The sequence below is a fragment of the Carcharhinus amblyrhynchos genome, chromosome 34 (assembly GCF_965287045.1).
Source record: "Carcharhinus amblyrhynchos chromosome 34, sCarAmb.v2.hapA, whole genome shotgun sequence".
NCBI classification, from domain to species: Eukaryota; Metazoa; Chordata; class Chondrichthyes; order Carcharhiniformes; family Carcharhinidae; genus Carcharhinus; species Carcharhinus amblyrhynchos.
The window spans coordinates 16,501,371-16,509,135 of record NC_137357.1 but is presented as its reverse complement, the minus strand read 5'-3'; positions in this window follow the sequence as shown (position 1 = coordinate 16,509,135).

The window sequence follows — 7,765 nt, the reverse complement described above, 5'->3', positions numbered from 1 at the left end:
GGGGAGGGGGAGAGGAGAGGAGGGGGGCGGAGGGGGAGGGGGAGAGGAGAGGAGGGGGCGGAGGGGGAAGGGGAGAGGAGAGGAGGGGGCGGAGGGGGAGGGGGAGAGGAGAGGAGGGGGCGGAGGGGGAGGGGAGGGGCGGAGGGGAGGGGGAGGGGGCGGAGGGGGAGGGGGAGAGGAGAGGAGGGGGCGGAGGGGGAGGGGGAGAGGAGAGGAGGGGGCGGAGGGGGAGGGGGAGAGGAGAGGAGGGGGCGGAGGGGGGAGGGGGAGAGGAGAGGAGGGGGCGGAGGGGGAGGGGGAGAGGAGAGGAGGGGCGGAGGGGGAGGGGGAGAGGAGAGGAGGGGGCGGAGGGGGAGGGGAGAGGAGAGGAGGGGGCGGAGGGGGAGGGGGAGAGGAGAGGAGGGGGCGGAGGGGGAGGGGGAGAGGAGAGGAGGGGGCGGAGGCGGAGGGGAGAGGAGGGGGCGGAGGGGGAGGGGAGAGGAGAGGAGGGGGCGGAGGGGGGGGGGGAGAGGAGAGGAGGGGGCGGAGGGGGAGTCCTATCTCTCTCTCTCTGTCTCCCTCCCTCAGTCCCCTTCCTCCTCTCCCTCTGTCCCTCACCCTCCTCCTCCTCCGGGACTCTCTCCTCCCGCTCCCGCCGCCGCGCCGCCATCTTGCTTCGCGCGCTCCCGGTCTCGCGAGAATGCGCCGCCGCTGCCGCTGCGTGCGCGCGCACGCACCGCTGTTAAAGTCACCGCGCTGTCGGAGGAGAGAAATCCTCTCACCCAGTGACTCTCCACACCATCCACTCGTGTGTGCGAGAGAGAAAGAGAATGGACAACAGCTCAGCTGAGCCAGCAGAAAAACTCTGGGCAGCAATTCCACCCAGAAACTGTCCCGAATACCCCCCCACCTTAAACACCCCCACCCTCCCCCCCAAAACAACTCAATTCCTCAACAGTGCACAGTGTGATCCCAAACAAGGCTGACAGTTGTTTGGATGCTGTGCCCTGTTTAGATCCCGACAACCACATTTTGATTTAACGTTTGAAGTTTCCTTTCGACTTTGTTTTTTTGTTCAGGCTGCCCCCCCAGCCTTCCTTTTGGGGAGCCGCCCTTTTTCATTTGTCCCCAAGTTAATTTGAGTTTGTTTATTTGGTTGGTGTAAAAAGACATGCCCTGTTTAAAATTACTCTTCTTTCAATCTGGATTCTCCTGACCCAGTCACACCAAATGGACCAGATTTAGACTCACCTGAGGAAGGAGCGATGCTCCAAAAGCCTCGTGCTACCAAATAAACCGGTTGGACTTTAACCTTCTGACTGTGCCCCACTCCACCAGTCCAACGCCGGCATCGCCACATCACAGTCACACCAGCCCAGGCCCAAGGTCTCTCACTCATCAGACCCCACCACAATTGGTGTTCAGGAAGAAGCAGCTGGCACTGTGGTTAGCACAGCTGCCTCACAACACCAGGGACCCGGGTTCAATTCCGGCCTCGGGTCCCCCGTCTGTGCAGAGGTTTTGCACATTCTCCCCGTGTCTGCATGGGTTTCCTCCAGGCGCTCCAATTTCCTCCCACACTCCAAAGATGTGCAGATTAGGTTGACTGGCCATGTTAAGTTGCCCCTTAGTGTCAGGGGATTAGCGGGGTAAATACATGAGGTTACGGGGATAGACCTGGGTGGGAGAGTTGTCAGCTCGATGGGTTGAATAGCCTCCTTCTGCACTGTCTGAAGGAGTTCCTCCCACACCTTCCCCACTCAAACCCAGCACCTCTCTCCACTTTGTCCAGTTCATCCCCAACAACCTTCCACTCAGAAAAGATTGTCTGGACAAGTCACTTAAAAATTTTTCCAGAAATTTAAGGTCCCAACTCACACTTTGGGAGATTTAGTTTCAAACATTTTGACTTCTGGAATTCACTTCGGTATCGCAGCTTAAACAGCCCACTGTGTCACAAAGCCCTACAGTGCAGAAAGAGGCCCTTCGGCCCATCGAGTCTGCACCAACCACAATTCCACCCAGGCTCTACCCCCATATCCCTACATATTATACCCACTAATCCCTCTAACCTATGCATCCCAGGATACTTGTGGGCAATTTTTTAGCATGGCCAATCAACCTAACCTGCATACCTTTGGGACTGTGGGAGGAAACTGGAGTACCCGGAGGAAACCCACGCAGACACGAGGAGAATGTGCAAACTCCACACAGACAGTGACCCGAGCCGGGAATCGAACCCAGGACCCGAGAGCTGCGAAGCAGCAGTGCTAACCCACCGTGCCGCCCCATTGGGCATCCATCCATGTCATTTGACATCCATTCTGACAAGAACCCGACACATGGTTCCATTGCAATTGAATGTTAGCTGGGGTTCAATCCGGTGGCAACAATCAAATCTTTCACTTCTGCAGAGAGAATTCCCACAGCACTTCACTGTTGAACGTCCCAATGCACCGTGCAGCTGATGAAGCACTTTGGAAGTGCAGGCACCGATATTTATATCAAAGATTTAACACTGCAACGGAGCAAGTATTAAATGGAATCTGACAGTGTCACGGAAGGAGATGTTAAAACCACTCACAAAGAGCTGAGTCAGAGAGAGTTCACAGAAACCCTGCAGGGACACCAATGGCGATGTGATGGAAATCGGGCATTTGCTGAAACAGCAATCTCAGTGGGTAAACAAGTTCTGATCTACAAACACATATATAGATGCAAAAACATGCACACACATATACACATGCACAAACACACAAATTAGCATACACACACACATATCCATTTGTAACCACACATGTGCACTTTTATCCAGTTTTCTTATGCATATCTACAAACATATCCAAACACATACACACACATATGCAGACACAGAAACATATAATCAAATGATCATAAAATCCTACAGTGCAGAAGGAGACCATTCGGCCCATTGAGTCTGCACCAACCACAATTCCACCCAGGCCCGATTCGCATAACCTCACATATTTCCCTGCTAAGCCCCCGACACTAAGGGTCAATTTAGCCTGGCCAATCCAACTGACCTACAGATCTTTGGTCTGTGGGAAGAAACCAGAGCATTTGGAGGAAGCCTAAGCAGATACGGGCAGAATGTGCAAATTCCACACGGATCGTGACACAAGCCTGAGGCTGGAATTGAACTTGGGTCCCTGGTGCTGTGAGGCAGCAGTGCTAACTGCTGTGCCACACACACACACACACACACACACACACAAACGCATCACTTTCTCAGAAGACAAAGCAAATTTGGCATGTCCACTATGACTCTGAAAAACTTTTACAGATGCACCATAGAAAGCATTATTTCTGGTTGTATCACAGCTTGGTATGGGCTCCTGCTCTGCCCAAGATCGCAAGGAACTACAAAATGTCATGAATGTAGCCCAATCCATCACGCAAACCAGCCTCCTATCCACTGACTCTGTCCACACTTCCTACTGCCTCGGCAAAGCAGCCAGGATAATTAAAGATCCCACACACCCTGGACATTCTCTCTTCCGTCGGGAAAAAGATACAGAAGTCTGAAGTCATGTACCAAGCGACTCAAGAACAGCTTCTTCCCTGCTGCTGTCAGACTTTTGAATGGACCTACCTTGCATTAAGTTGATCTTTCCCCACACCCCAGCTATGACTGTAACACTACTCTCCTTCTTGATGAACAAGATGCTTTGTATGGCACACAAGAAACAATACTTTTCACTGCACACTAATACACGTGGCAATAATAACTCAAAATCAAACAAACAAACACACACATATTTAAAAATATACAAGCAAGCACACATGCACAAACCCACACAAACATGAAGATGCGTGTACATATTTACGTACAAACATGTGCAAACGCACACACACAAACACATTCACACACAAATCAACAAACACACAGACACATAAATACTTATGCAAACACATGCAATGTTCTGAAGAAAGGTTACTGACTCGAAATGTTAACTGTCTCTCTCTTTCTCCACGTTTGCTGTCCAGACCTGCTGAGATTTTTCAGCATGTTCTGTTTGATTTCACATTTCCAGCATCCACAGTATCTGGTATTTGCAACGGCGAACAGGAGTGGGTGCAACTTAGTATATGGGACAGTAAATGAATTGGCAGTGTGAATGAGAAGCAACTCAAAAAAGTGCTGATACAGGGGTGTTTGGAGACTCGAGTTGTGTGGCTCAGTATTACAGTTCACCCGTGTCGACAGCTGCCAGGCTAATACCTTGCTGCTGTCCAGACAATGTGGTCTGACAGCTCTCGAACCACAACAGTCTTTCAAGGTGCCTGTCAAAATGACAAATTGTGTCACCAATGGCACAGTGGGTGGCACGGTGGTTAGCACGGCTGCCGCCAAGTGCCAGGGAGCTAGTTTGATTCCCAGCTTGGGTTACTGCCTGTGTGGAGTTTACACATTCTCCCTGTGTCTGCGTGGGTTTCGTCCAGGCACTCCAGTTTCTTCCTCGCCTCCAAAGATGCGCGGGTTCAATGGATTGGCCATGCTAAATTGCCCCTGAGAGTCAGGGGGATTAGCTAGGGCAAATACGTGGGGTTACAGGGGTAGGGCCTGGGTGGGATTGTGGTCAGTGCAGACTCGATGGGCTGAATGGTGTCCTTCTGCTCTGTAGGGATTCTATGATTCTGTGGTATGAATGTTCGAAGATTCAAGGTGTGTTTTCCTGAATCTGATTCTGATTGTAAGATGATCATTGACACCAATAAGAACATAAGAACATAAGAACATAAGAAATAGGAGCAGGAGTAGGCCATCTGGCCCTTCGAGCCTGCCCCGCCATTCAATAAGATCATGGCTGATCTGTCGTGGCTCAGTTCCACTTTCCCGCCCTCTCCCCATAACCCTTAATCCCCTCTCTTATCAAAAACCCATCAACCCGCTTCTTAAAAATATTTAGCGAGGCAGCCTCCACCACTTCAACGGGCAGAGAATTCCAGAGATTCACCACCCTTTGAGTGAAGAAGTTCCTCCTCAACTCCGTTCTGAACCGCCCCCCCTTTATCTTGAGGCTGTGCCCCCTAGTCCTACTGTCTTTTTTGAGCGGGAAGAGTCTTTCCACCTCTATCCTATCCATCCCATTCATCATCTTATACGTCTCAATGAGATCTCCCCTCATTCTTCTAAACTCTAACGAGTACAAGCCTAGTTTATTCAGCCTCTCCTCATAGCTCAACCCCCTCAACTCCGGTATCAGCCTAGTAAACCTCCTCTGCACTCCCTCCAAGGCCAAAATATCCTTGCGCAGGTGCGGCGCCCAAAACTGCACACAGTACTCCAGCTGCGGCCTCACCAATGCCCTATACAGCTGCAGCAAGACCTCCCTACTTTTATATTCAATCCCCCTCGCTATGAAGGCCAGCATCCCATTCGCCTTCCTGACCACCTGCTGCACCTGCAGGCTGGGTTTTTGTGACTCATGCACAAGGACCCCGAGGTCCCTCTGCACCGTCGCCTGCTGCAGTTTTTCGCCCCGTAAGTAATAGTCCTTCCTACCATTCTTCCTACCAAAGTGGACCACCTCACACTTGCCAACATTAAATTCCATTTGCATCATCTCACGTGACAACCAGGTACATGGTACATCCACCAGGTACACGGTACATAGTCTTGCAACTTGGCCAACATTGTGCACCTGATATGCTGCAGGAAAGGATGTCCTGAGGCATGGTACATGGGGAACCCATGTAGACACTACGACAACGGATGAATGACTATCACTCGACAATCACCAGGCAGGAGTATTCCCTTCCTGTTGGGGAACACTGTAGCGGTCACAGGCATTCGGCCTCTGATCTTCGGGTAAGCGTTCTCCAAGGCGGCCTTCACAACACACGACAGCGCAGAGTCGCTGAGCAGAGACTGATAGCCAAGTTCCGTACACAGGAGGACGGCCTCAACCGGGACCTTGGGTTCATGTCATACTATCTGCAATCCACACGACTTGCCTGGGCTTGCAAAATCTCACTAACTGTCCTGTCTGGAGACAATTCACATCTCTTTAACCTGCGCTTAACCCTCACTCCAATCACATTGTCTGGACCTTTAAGACTTGATTGCCTGTCAAGACTCGCATTCCAAACATTATTGTGTAAATTGAGTTTGTATCAGTGTATGCCCTGTTTTGTGAGCACAACTTCCACTCACCTGAAGGAGTGACAGTCCGAAAGCTCGTGCTACCAAATAAACTTGTTGGACTTTAACCTGCTGTTGCCAGACTTCTTTCTGATGTCAGAGCAGGTCTGAATTTTGATGGAATTACTATTCTGGCTGTTCAACAGATGGTGGCAGCATTTCACCAGGATTTGGAGAAGTATTGCATTTTGACACAACCTTTCGTAACCACAGGATGTCCCCAAGAGTTTTACAACCAGTAAAATACTGTCTGAAGTGTCATCAATGTGTATGTTTAGATGTTCTTCACTTTGTTCCTGTGTGTACATTTGTCTGTGCAAGAGCTTCAAGTTCTCAAACAACGATGAGACAGAGGACAGGAATGAGATAGGGAATCTGGTGAACTGGTGCAGCAACAATAATCTCTCCCTCAATGTCAACAAAATGAAGGAGATTGTCATCGAGTTCAGGAAGCATAAAGCAGAACATGCCCTTGTCTACATCAATGGGGACAAAGTAAAAAGGGTCAACAGCTTCAAGTTTTTAGGTGTCTAGGTCATCCCCAGGCCGACACGATAGTTAAGAAAGCCCTCCAAAAGTTCCTACTTTCTCAAAAATTTGGAAATTTAAGAAAATTTGGCATGTCTACTCCAAATCTCATCAACTTTTACAGATGCACCACAGGAAGCATTCTTTCTGGTTGTATCACAGCTTGGTATGGGCTCCTGCTCTACCCAAGACTGCAAGGAACTACAAAAGGTCATGAATGTAGCACAATCCATCACACAAACCAGCCTCACATCCACTGACTCTGTCTACACTTCCCACTGCCTTGGCAAAGTCACCAGCAAAATTAAGGACCCCACACACCCCGGACATTCTGTCTTCCATCTTCTTCCATTGGCAAAAAGATACACAAGTCTGAGGTTACGTACCAACTGACTCAAGAACAGCTTTTTCCCTGCTGCTTTGAATGGACTTACCTCTGATTAAGTTGATCTTTCTCTACACCCTCGCTGTGACTGTAACACGGCATTCTGCACTCTCTCCTTTCCTTCTCTATGAACAGTATGTTTTGTCTGTATAGCGCACAAGAAACAATATTTTTTACCCTATGTTAATACATGTGACAACAATAAATCAAAATCAAATCAAATCATCAGCAAACTTGAAAATCGAATTGGAGGGGAATTTGGCCCACAGTAACAGGTGGATAAGGAGTATAGTAGGGGGCTGAGGACACAGCCTTGTGGAGCACTGGTGTTGAGCATGATTGTGGAGGAGGTGCTGTTGCCTATCCTTACTGATTGTGGTCTGTGAGTTCGGAAGTTCAGAATCCAGTCTGTGTGTGCGTGTGCGTGTGCGTATGAAAACACTGTCCAAGGACAGACATGAATCCCATCCTCACAAAGTCAGCAAGGACCCAGTCAGCGATCAGTGCCCACAGACAAACAGACCAAAACGAAGGGCATCGACTCCAGCGATAACATGTATTTACACAGTGCCCTTTACATAATAAAACACGTTCAGAGATTTCACCGGAAATAACAAAGATAAATTACACACTCAGCCACAGAAGGAAATGTTTGGATAGGTGACCAAACGCTCATTCCAACAAGTTGGTTTTAATGAGTTGGAAAA